Below are 12,644 nucleotides of genomic sequence, written 5' to 3'. Positions count from 1 at the left end.
TTTTTTTTTTTGGTTTTTTGAGACAGGGTTTCTCTGTATAGCCCTGGCTGTCCTGGAACTCACTCTGTAGACCAGGCTGGCCTCGAACTCAGAAATCCTCCTGCCTCTGCCTCCCAAGTGCTGGGATCAAAGGCGTGCGCCACCACTGCCCGGCTGAAATATGTATTTCTTAAGGTCTATTTAGCTTTATCTTGTGTGCATGGTGTTTTGCCTACATGTATGTGTGTGCACCATGTAAATTTGGTGCCTTGGGGGGGGTCAAAAGAGGGTGTCAGATTCCCTGGTACTGGCATCATAGATGGTTGTGAGCCACCATGAGAGTCCTGGGAAGTGAACCCAGGTCCTCTGGAAAGATGCAGCAAGCGCTGTTAACCACTACCCATCTCTCTAGCCCAGAAGGAGAGGACTTTAAGGCAAGGAATGACGAAGAGAGGGTCGTGTGATAGACAAGCAGAAGGAAGGCAGGAGGAGGGCACCGAGGAGAGAAAGGACTAAGGACACAGTTTAAGGACATCCATGTTTGGAAACGCCACAATGTGTCCCATCACACTGTAAGGTAATCAATCACCTAATATGTTTTTTAAAGACAATGAACAAAAGGCCTTAAACATCCCTGAGAGGAAGACAAATGGCTTCCTGGAAGGGGAGCCAGTACAGCAATGGAAGGTTGTCGTCTCTTACCTGGGTGTGGCAATTGCCCTTGGTGATGCTGGCACATCCCCATACCCTTTAAACCTCACACTGAGAAGTCCATGGGCTGTTTCAGAAATGAATTTGTGTGTGGCTGAGTTCATTACTTTCCCCACTCCCTCCTGTCCTCTTTCCTTCCCTCTATCTGTGAACATCATGTTAGCTGGTTCTGCCTTCAACATATCAAAAATCCAGGCACGTCTCACCAGCTCTCTGGATGCAACTGTGGTTCCTGGCATTTTAGATCCAGTTACTACAAGGACCTGTACTCTGTTTCCTGCTTCTCTGCTCTTTTCTTTATACTGTGTGGGTATGCGTGCTTTGCCTACTTCATGTGTGTCTATACACTATGTGTGTTTTTGTGTGTGTGCACACATGTGTGCACATGCTAGTCCCCAAGGAAGCCAGAAGAGGACATTGGATTCCCTGGTAATGAAGTTAAGCCAAGTTGTGAGCCACCATGTGGGTGTTGGTAACAGAATCCTGGTCTTCTGTAGGAACAGCAGAAGTGCTTTTAACTGCTAAGCCATCTATCCCAGCCCCTTCCCCTTCTCCTAACAGCAGTCTGCTTGATGTGAAAACTTTACTCAGTTCAGGACTCTGCAGTACCTCTCCTAAAGTGACTACAACACTCTTCATTCCATTTTCCTTGGCATCTCTACAGTGATGCTGACAAACTCCTCGCATAAGCATGAGTGTGGGGTTATTTGGTCATGGAAAACTCACAGTGGCTACATCCTTGAAGAAAGTTGACGCTCTTCCCCCAGCAACCATTTGGTGTCCTTAGCTCCTCAGCTAGTGAGCTTCATGGGCGTCTCCCCGTCCCTGCTGGAATGCTGACAGCTTTGATCTAGTGGAGGGACCCACAGCCACCATGACTTTCTGAGTGTGACGCTGTGCTACATGCAGAGGACAGTTTCATGTCCTCCAGCTCCCGTCTTCTTTCTGCCTCCTCTTCTGCGATGGCCACTGAGCCCCACGGTGTAGAGAGATGTCCTCTTTGCTTCTGAGCACTCAACAGTCACCTACTCTCCGGACTTGGACCATGGAGCCTCTGTGTTACCCACTGCCCAGTGAGAAAAGAAGCTCCTCTGGTTAGGGTTGTGAGCAGCGCCGAGCTATGTGGCTTCTCTGTTTTGTTTTTGTTTTAAAGACTTATTTGTTTTATGTAACTACACTGTCACTCTCTTTGGACACACCAGAAGAAGGCATTGGATCCCATTACAGATGGTTGTGAGCCACCATGTGGTTGCTGGGAATTGGACTCAGGAGCTCTGGAAGAGCAGTCAGTGCTCTTAACTGCTGAGCCATCTCTTCAGCCCAGGGTTCTCTGATTTTTAACAACATTGTTTTACACTCATGATATGAAAAGGGGCTTTTGTCCTAGATGAGTTCTTGAATATGTATGAAGATGTGTGGTTTGACTGAGGCTTTTCCCACCCCATGAGCATTGATGTGTTTTTTTTTTTTTTAAAGGTTTATTTATTTATTTATCATATGTAATTACACTGTAGCTGTCTTCAGACGAACCAGAAGAGGGCATCAGATCTCATTACGGGTGGTTGTGAGCCACCATGTGGTTGCTGGGATTTGAACTTTGGACCTTCGGAAGAGCAGTCGGGTGCTCTTACCCACTGAGCCATCTCACCAGCCCCCTGATGTGGTTTTATTTCTTGGCATGTTATTAAGTACTTATCAAGATTATTAAGATCAAACCCCATCTAGATCTCTTATCATGTTGGTTGCTGATTGTATAAGGTTTCTCTACAGTGTGAAATCTTTGGTATTTAACAAGCTAATCCTGAAGCTTTCCCCGCATTGCTGACACTAAAGAAGCTTTTTCCTAGTGAAGGTCTGTAGGTCTCAACAGCTCTTCTTTCCATATGCAGAATTCTTTTCTTCACTGGGAAATCTCTGTGCTGTGTCTCTGCTCTGTGTGCGGTATTATGAGCTTGTTTGCTTGTTGCTTTCTGGTGGTCTTCTATTTGGGCTTTATTTTTTTGTTATTATTTTAAATTATATACATGTGTGAGTGGCTGAATGTGGTGGAGATGTGTTCTGGGACATGGAGAAAAATGAATTCAGATGCCACTGTCCAGTCTTTGGTGTCTGTCTGCTCAGAAAAAGCTAACATTTGTTGAGCAGGCAGCGTCTTCTTTTATACACACCCCGTTTATTCAGGAAGACTCCTGCAGGCTGGTCTTGCAGACTAGTACAGCTTCCATAGTTCTTCATCCTGAGACACACCCTCCAACTGAGGTTCTGATAGCCTTGGTTTCAAAGCCAGAGCCCTCTGCTACTCCTCCAAGAGCGTTGCCTCCTTTCCCAGACTGTGGACTTCAAACCCATTTCTCCTTTGTTTAAATTATCTCTGCCACAGCCTCCCCAGTACTCTGTGGACAGTGACTAAATCTGTATCTCCTTTGATACAATTAGAAATTGCTCTAGCATGAGTTCCAAGATCTGTTCTTTCAAGTGAGTCTCTGGTCGCCACCACAAACTGAATGATTCCTGCAGGTGGACGACAGCCTTACACAATCTGGTTGCTCTATGATAATTGAGTGCCAACAAGAGTTCTTTGGTTCAAGCCTGTCTGTTTAGGAGGGACATTTTCTAATTTGAATGGACCTTGATGTTCTCCCCAGGACGGCTAATCTCAGGAGGCAGAGGCAGGTGGATCTCTGAGTTTGAGGCCAGCCTGGTCTACAGAGCAAATTCCAGGACAGCCACGGCTACACAGAGAAACCCTGTCTGCTCCCCGCAAGACTTATTTATTTTTGGTTGTGAGCCCAGCCTTTAACGGCTGAGCCATTTCTCCAGCCCGGCTTATTTATTTTCATTTTACATGTATGGGTGTTTTGCCTCCTTGTATGTCTATGTGCTATATGCTTGCAGTGTTCCAGGAAGCCAGAAGAGGGCATCAGGTTTTGAGCTTCCACAAGGGTCCTGGGATGCAAACCTGGCTCCTGTAGAAGAGCAGCCAGTGCTTATAACCACTAAGCCATCTCTTTAACCTTATGTTGAATGTTGTTTTTAAAAAAATTAATAGCTGTTTATATTTCTTCTTTTGAGAACTGTCCAGATAATTTTTGGTTTTTAAAATGTAAAGTTCTGAGCGGGTCGTGGTGGCGCACGCCTTTAATCCCAGCACTCGGGAGGCAGAGTCAGGCAGATTTCTGAGTTCAAGGCCAGCCTGGTCTACAAAGTGAGTTCCAGGACAGCCAGAGCTATTGAGAGGAACCCTGTCTTGGAAAGCCAAAAAAAAAAAAAAAAAAAAAAAAAAAAAACCAACCAACCAACCAACCAAAAAACCAGTAAAGTTCTTTATATATTCTAGCTATTATTTGTTTGAGGTCCATCTGGCAAAGATTTTCCCCATTCTGTTGGCTATCTGCTCATTCTGTTGATAGTTTCTTTTGTGGTGCAGAGCTCATATGTTTATGTCAATTCTTCAGTCATTTCTTGAATTGTTGGGGTTGTACTCAGGAATTTTTTTTTTTTTTTTTTTTTTTTTTTTTTTGCCTACACTGCTGTTCTAAGGTATTACCTCGTGTTTTCCTTTTAGCAGTTTCAATGTTTCTGGTTTTTAAAAGGATCTCTGACTTGTCTGAGTTGGGTTTTGTGCACTGTGAGTGATATGGGTCTAATTTCATTCTTGTGCAATAGATAGCCAGTTTTGCCAGCGCTATTTGTAGAAAAAAGTGTCTTTTTTTTCCCAGGGTGTGTTTTTGACATTTTTGTCAGAAACTACATGTTTGTAGCTGAGTTTATCTCTGAATCTTCTGTTTGTGTCTGGTTTGGTGCTGGTCCACGGTGAGGACTGCATCTCAGTTTTTAGGAGTGGTGGGGAACTGCCACACGATTACCTCAACTGCTGCAGAAAAGCGCTTGACTGTGTGAGGGCTCAGGGGTCGCTGAATGAAGACCCCAGACACAAATGGTATGCGAGGACAGCGAGCATTTATTTTGCAGAAATAACCAGAATGTTGGTGTTGCCACCAAATCAAAATGGTGACGACCCCAGACAAAGGTGCACAGGCCATCTTATAGCGAACCTGGGGGGCGCGGCGGGGGGCACACTCTCTGGAAGGATTAAGTAATCTCTAATGTGATTGGTAGGGTCCAAAGCCCTGAGATTCGTACAATTTTGATTGGCTACTATGTTAGAGTTAGGTGATTGTGATGGTTTGTATATGCTAAACCCAAGGAGTGGCACTGTTGGAAGGTGTGGCCCTTTTGGAGTAGGTGTGTCACTGTGGGTGTGAGCTGTAAGAAAGTCAGCCTTCCACTAACAGTCTTCAGATGAAGATGTAGAACTCTCAGCTCCTCCTGCCTGGATGCTGCTCTGCTCCCACCTTGATGATAATGGACTGAAGTTCTGAACCTGTAAGCCAGCCCAATTAAATGTTGTCTTTCATAAGACTTGCCTTGGTCATGGTATCTGTTCACAGCAGTAAAACCCTAATCTAAAGACCATAATCTAAAACCTCATTGGTTGGTGCCAGGATACTCATTGGACTGCATTCCTGTGTCATGAATGATTAACCACCGGATGGGCTGCCCAGCACAGATGGTCTATCCTGAGATGAGACATCTCTCAATCTTGTTTCTCTTCAGGCTGTTCCTCAGGTGGGGGATTTTATTGTCTTGTTCCTGGACTTTGGGGTCTGCTACTAGAAACTTCTGATCTTGTTTCAGAGTGGAGACAAAAATGAAGTGAATGGACCCCTGTAATCCAACAATGTTTCAAAAACAGGAAACAAAAACAAAGTACGGGGCCTGCCTGTAAGTTGGCTCAGAGTGTAAAGTCACCTTATACAGCTTAGGCATAGTGTGTGCTTTTTATCACGGTTTTACCACAGCAGCAGAAGGAATACAATGGAAGGGTACGGCCTCGACATGATCAAGGATGTATATACAACTTATACATATGTAGTGAACCACGTATCTATGGTGAAAGTCTGCATGCTTTCCTCCAACAGGGAAAAGAGAAGAGTTCCTACTGGGTTTTTTGTTTGTTTGTTTTGGTTTTAGTTTTGGTTCTTTTGAGACTGGGTTTCACTGAGTAGCCCTGCTGTCCTGGAACTCCAAGACCTGTCTGCCTAAGCCTACTGAGTGCTGGGATAAAGGTGTGTGCCACCACTACCTGCCTATGTATGTTTCTACTCTTAACACATTAAAAAGTTATTGATGTGCCCAGGTCTTTCTCTGCATGCATATCTGTGCACCGTGTGCATGCTTGGTACCCAGTGGGATCAAAAGAGGTCATTATAGATGATTATGAGCCACCCTGTGAGTGATGGGGCTAGAACAGCCCCGTCCTTAAGCAGCCAGGGCTTTAATCACTAAGCCATCTCTCCAGTCCCCACTCTCAGCATTTTTGTTCGACTTTGTGCTAGAGGTGCAAGTTGGGGTAGTTAGATGAAGAGGAAAAAGGGGGAGGAGGTGGAGGAGAAAGAGGAAGAGGAGGGAGGAGGAGGAGGAGAAGAGGAGGAGGAAGAAAGAAAGAAGAGGAAGAGGGGAGAAGGAGCATGAGGAGAAGAAGAAAGAAAAAGAAGAAAGAAGGAGGAAGAGGAAAGAAGAGGAAGAGGAGGAAGAAGAGGAAGAAAAGAAAGAAGGAGGAGGAAGGGGTGGAGAAGAAGGAAGGAAGAAAGGAAGGAAGGAAGGAAGGAGAAAAGAAAGAAAAAGGAAGAAAAGAAGGAAAGGAATTAGGTCAGAAAGCAAGAAGTAAAATGTAGCTGATGTGATCCTGGATGTAAAATGATAAGCACACCAATAAATAATTAGAATAAACAAATAATTTAGGATGGTGAAATAAAAGATTAATAAAAAGATGTAGTATCTAGCTGTGTAGAACATGTTGGTTTCAAATTTACAGCTCCACCTGTCAAGCTTCCTGAGTAGTGCTGGGATTAAAGGCCTGCAGCACCATTCCTGGTTTATAAAAAGCTTTTTGCTGGACAGTGGTGATATAGGCCTTTAATCCCAGGTACTTAGGAGGCAGAAACAGATGCAGAAGCAGACAGATCTCTGTGAGTTCAAGGCTAGCCTGGTCTACAGTGTGAGTTCTAGGACAGCCAAAAATACACAGAAACCCAGTTTCAAAAACAAAAACAAAAACAAAGAAAACCCCAAACCTGAGTGGATTGGCTCTTGACTGAAAACCCAGCACATGGGGGCTAAGCCAGAAGAAACACAAGTTTGAGACCAGCCTGGGCTATATAGAGTCAAAACTACAGCTCTCTTTTGGAACTATTATTAGTGGCCAGAGTCCAGGAATACAGATTTAGGTTACTTCTATGTGGAAGCAGGTTCACAAAATTATTATAGTTTTACAGAACAAAGAAAGTCATAAACCAAGGCAAGTTTAACATCCATTGGTGGTATACGTCAGAGGGGTAGTGGGTGTGGTGAGATGGGGTAATAGTAGGTACCTTGAGATGGGGTAAATTTTTCTATAGGATTTAGATGCTCTCAAATCCCATTCTGAGGTTTCAGGTTGGTAGAAACTAGTTATCTGCTAGGTTAATAGATTCTAAAAGGTTTTTAATCTATTGTCACAAGATGTTAGTTCTGACACGGAGGTGGACAAGGAGGTCCAGAATTTAGCCCAAGGCAGTTATTAACCTCAGGACCTGTAACATTCCAACCTCTCTACAGACTGAAACTCCAACCAGGCTGCAGACACAGAATCCTTTCAGTTTCCATTCATGAACACAGTTTCTTTCCAGGAGTTTCTCTTTCCAATAGTAAGCTCTTGTCGATGTTACAATAGTAAGCTCTTGTCGATGTTTGTTTTTGAGAAAGTGTCTTCCTATTTCCGTGTTTATCACCTTCAAGGCTGTGACCCTTTAACACAGTTCCTCATGTTGTGGCCACCCCCAACCATGGAATTATTCTCATTGCTACTTCATATCTGTAATTTTGCTACTATATTGAAAGGACAATATAAACGCCATTTGTCTACTTTTAAAGACCAGGCCTGATTTTTTTTTTAAAAAAAGGCTGTAGGGCACCAGCTTCAGGAATAAACCATAAGCCCTAGAAGCTAAGTCATAAGACAGCAGCTCTAGGAACAGACCGTAGAACCCAGAGCAAGATCATAAAACCCCCTTCCAAAGAACAGACTTGAGATTGCCACAAAAAATGGGGAAATACCCAGAATAGGCCGTCTGTGCTGGGTAGCCCTATTTTATCATATGGCTGAATGTTCATGACAGAAATACAGACCACTGACCACCTGTGACCCCCCTCCAGCACCAACCAATGAGATTTTAGATTACCTAATCCTTCTAGAGTCTCCCTCCCCCCATTCCCTATCAGAAGGTCTGCACGCCTTTGTCTGGGGTCGCCGTTTTATAGAATGGTTGACCCCCACATGCTGGTTGTTTCTGCAGAACAAATGCTCTTTGTCTTTGCATGATGTCTGAGTCTGGGGTCTTCCTTCAGTGATTTTCAGTTCCTTATATGATGAATCACGATGTAAATATCTGATAGGAAGGATATCTCACCTGGGACTCCAAAGTGGTCGTGACCCAAATGTTGAGAAACGCTGCTCTATCTAGGCCTGGCTGTCCTAGAGTCCACTATGTAAACCACGATGGCCTTGAACTCACAGAGATCCCTCTGCCTCTATCTCTGGAGTGCTGGAATTAAAGGCCTGCTTCACCACGCCCGGTTTAAGACCTTGTCTTAAAACCAAACAGAGTAGTTGGGCAGAGGCAGGAGGAGCTCTGCTAGGTCAAGGCTCAAGAGAAAAATTAAATTTAAAATTGATTTAATTAAAAAGATTAAGGCCTAGGATGGCGAGAGTTCTATATTTTTATGTATATCTGCCACAATAAAAGAGCTCAGGGATATGGCATAATAAATATTTGATAACTTTCCCAGTTTACAAAAGGAAAGTGTAGCTTAAGTTCAGCCAGAGCCGCTGCTGCCAGGGAAGAGGGGGTCGGACACTTGCTGGGACTGTCAAACACCTCCTGAGGCTCACTTCTCAAAGGCAATCATAACCTCCTGGGGAAGTGGCTGAGGGAGGGACAGGAAAAAAAATCCTCATGGCAGGAAGTTCCTGATCTGATGCTTCTGTCCTCTTTCATAGCTGGTGACTCTCCTGTCACTTACGAGCCCCTGAATCCAGGTGGGTTTGCTGGCCTTTCTTAGTTCTTCCTTACAGCATGGGAAGGTTAAAGAAGCTCAGGAGTTTGATGGGGAAATGGGAGGGATGTCATGTGCTCAGTATCCACCCTGGAACTATAGTTCCAGGATCAATTATTACTGTTATGAATCACATTGTGTGTGCATGAGTATTTTGCCTGTGCACACACACACACACACACACACACACACACACACCCTATGTGTACCTGGAGAGATTAGAAGAGGGTATTCTCTGAACTAGGGTTTCAGAGACTTGTGAGGCTTGTATTAAGTTGGTGCTGGGAATTGAACCTGGGTCCTCTGCAAGAATAGTAGGTGCTCTTAACCAGGAAGCACTCTCTACCTGGGAGCCTCCAGCCCACCACATACTGATATCAGAAGTCCTGTCTTAACTCTCCACCCAGCTGTATCGATCAGCTCTTTATTAGCCAATCATTAGTGGAGAACAATCTTTTACAAAATACTGAGTGAGGAAATGCTTCATAATAATGACAATACCAAACTCCACACTGCAGGTACAGAAATCAGCATTGGAATACGCTGTGCAGATAAACATTCCCCTACACTGCCTGGCTGCTTCTTTCTTTTTTACTTTATCCTCCTCCTCATTATTATTATTACTTTGAGGCTAGATGTTATGTCTCCCAGGCTGACCTCAAAATTGCTGCATAGCTGAGCATGGATTTGAGGTCCTGATTCTCCAGGCCTCTCCAGAGCGCTGGGATTACAGGTCTGCGCCCCCACAGCCAGTTTATGTACTGCAGAGGACTGTGCTCTGTATGTGCATGCCAAGCCAGCGCTCTTCCAGCTAAACTCATCCCTAATCCTGTTCCCCACGCCCACCCCCTTCATTTTTTTTTTTTTTTGTGACAATACTCCAGGCTGGCCTGGCACTCACTGTGTAGCCCTGTGTGGTTTGAACTGGTGATGCCCCTGGTTAGGGTTACACACATGAGCCGCCGCCATGCCTGGCTGTTCTTTCTTTCTTCCTCTTAAGAATCATGAATGGAGTCACAGTTTACTACTTGAGTATACACTGCTCTCTTCATTTTTAATAAGGCCTGGATATCTTCCCACTTGTGCTCAAGTGGATATTTTATGAGTCCCCAAGTGATAGGCATTAATTTCCTAAAAATAGTTCACAATTATAAACAAGGATGTCAATGAATTGCATTTGTCAGGGCTCTCCAAAGAATGCAACAAAATGTGTGTGTGTGTGTGTGTGTGTGTGTGTAAAAAGAAACTGTTTATATGATTGTGGAGGCTCATGTGTCATCAGGATAGCTCTCAGGCAGTAGACCCATAGAGAAGCCAATCTTGTTGCAGTTCAGATGAGAAAGCCTTTTAGAAGCTTTATTTTGGGGAGTGGGTTGGGGGGGTCGATGGTCACGAGGCCTACCTATATTATGGCAGGCAATTTGCTTTATTTGAAATCCACTGATTTACAAAAAGAGGTTCTTAGACTCATCAGGACCAGTGTTTGATCCACTAATCCTTGGCACAGCTAAGTCGTCATGCAAAATAAATCGTATTCATGCAAAGTAAGTAGATTTCACTCACAATTCTGAATCAAACCCCTACCTTGTCATTTCTGCTTCTATTTTGTCCACCTAGGCCCTTGTACCCTAGGTCCCCTGCTCATGTACCACACTGTAGAGATTAGAGCTGAGTGTCCCAGTTATAATCAATGACAGACCACATTAGTGATTCCACCAAAGTTCAACCTGCCAAACCAGTAGGGTTTTTTTTGTTGTTGGTTTTTTTTTTGGTTTGTTGTTGTTGTTGTTGTTTTATAGTAGGGTTTTTTGTTTTTGTTTTTTTTGTGTTTTTTGTTGTTTTTTTGTTTTGTTTTGTTTTACGAGACAGGGTTTCTTTGTGTAGCTCTGGCTGTCCTGGAACTCACTCTGTAGACCAGGCTGGCCTGGAACTCAGAGATTCGCCTGCCTCTGCCTCCTGAGTGCTGGGATTAAAGGTGTGCGCCACCACGCCTGGCAAACCAGTAGTTTTATTGGCGGTACTTACTGGAGTGTCAGTGTGGGGCAGCTTACTAGTTTGCTGGGTAAAAAGCTTACAAGGTTGTGCAAGAGCTTGGATTTAATCCTTTTTACTAAAGGTAGAGGTGGTAATGGTAGAAATAATTGTCTTATGTAAACTTTTTCTTACATTTATGCTTTCCAGACAAGATATTAATAGATGCTTACAATAGTTCATGCAACAGCCAGTCTTCAGAAGTAAATTGATCACAGATTCATCAATATCACTAAGGGAAAACAAAACAAAACAAAACAAAACAAAACAAAACAAACCCTAGCAATCTGTCCCCACTCCCCCAAAGGAGAAAACAAGCAGGCAAAACCTTATTCCCATGCATGTTGGCTTCATCCCTCCATAGTGAGGACAGTAAGCATCCTCACAAAGATGAAAAACTTGGCTTGTGTGTGTGCCTATGTGTATGTCTGTGTGTATGTGTGTGTATGTGTGTGCGCGCGCGCGAGTGCACACGTGCACAAGTACGTGCATGTGTCCCTTTATAGGCAGTGTGTCCTGTGTGTCACAACTGTGGGTGGTGGTCTTTGGATAAGTGTCATTGTTTTTTGAGATGAGGTCTCACTTTGTAGCCAGTCCTAGCTGGTCTAGAATCACTGTGTAGACCAGTCTGGCCTTTAACGCAGAGTTCCAGCCTGCCTCCACCTCTTGAGTGCTAGGATAAAGGCACACACCACGATGCCCCCATTGCCATCTCTTTTAATAGAACTGAAGCTTTTGGGTGCCGAAATTCTGTCTTTTCTGCCATACACTCAACATTTTGAACAGCTGTGTGCAGTACACAAAAATTGAATGTGGCTCTAAAGAGTGGGAGAGGGAATTGGATTGCAGAAAAGAAAAGAAAAAAAAAGACGAAGCTAGAGATAGAGGGAGGAAGATAATGGAGAGGAATGGCTGAGGAAGGGGGAAAAGGAAGAATAAAAGGGGGCCTGGGGCAAATCACACCCCCTCTGTGCCTGTTTTCTCACCTTTGAAATGGGCAGGGATGGGGCTGTGAAGCTGGCGCAGCAGATAAGTCAGTCGGTCCCCAGGACATGATGGAAGGAGGGAACCGAGTTCAAGTTGTTCTCTGACCTCCATACCAGTGCTGTGGCACGGGAGCACACCCCAACCCCAATAAGTAAATGAAAAAAGAAGAAAAAAGTGTTTTGAGATAGTCAGCATGCTCTCTGCCTGATATTTTGATGGTTTTTAAGAGACCGGTATAGGTTCAGAGCACACCAGACCATTGTGTTGTTGTTGTTGGTGGTGGTGGTGGTGATGGTGGTGGTGGTGTGTGTGTTACTGTCGTTATACTTGTACTTCTGTGATGATGTGATATTATTCCGATTGTCTGATGTTTGAATTTTGTTTTTGTGGTGCTGAGATGGAACCTGGGACCTTCTTCCATATAAGGTATACTGCAGAGCCATGTTTAATATTCTGTGAATTTCACCCCAGTAAAGCAGGGCAGGGTAGATAGAATTTGCTTTCCTCGTTATCTTTTCTCTCAGCCTTGATTGGGGATGCCTGAGGCTTAGTAGTTGGCCAGCCTTGGGGTTAGAGGTTGATTCTGAGGTTTCTGTCTGAAAGAGGCATTTTAATAATTAAAGAGTATTTAGTGAGCATGGTGGTTCAGGCCTTCAATCCCAGCCGAAGCAGGCAGATCTATGAGTTCAAGGCCAGCCTGGTCTACATAGGGAGTTTCAGGACAGCTGGGGCTACATAGTGTGATCCTGTTTGAAGAAAGAAGGAGAAACTGGCACGAT

General features: G+C 44.2%; 1 long non-coding RNA gene across 1 annotated transcript in view; it reads left to right on the top strand.

The window, feature by feature from the left end:
• Window positions 1-12,644, top strand: part of Gm2716 (predicted gene 2716) — a 73,710-nt gene that overhangs the window by 5,579 nt on the left and 55,487 nt on the right. The window contains exon 2 of the long non-coding RNA NR_151771.1: window positions 392-556. This is a non-coding gene — a long non-coding RNA (predicted gene 2716). The remainder of the gene's footprint in view (window positions 1-391; window positions 557-12,644) is intronic.

This window comes from Mus musculus, chromosome 8, assembly GCF_000001635.26.
Source record: "Mus musculus strain C57BL/6J chromosome 8, GRCm38.p6 C57BL/6J".
Taxonomy (NCBI): domain Eukaryota; kingdom Metazoa; phylum Chordata; class Mammalia; order Rodentia; family Muridae; genus Mus; species Mus musculus.
Note: the sequence above shows the minus strand (reverse complement) of the source record. Positions and strands in the feature narration are given on the sequence as shown.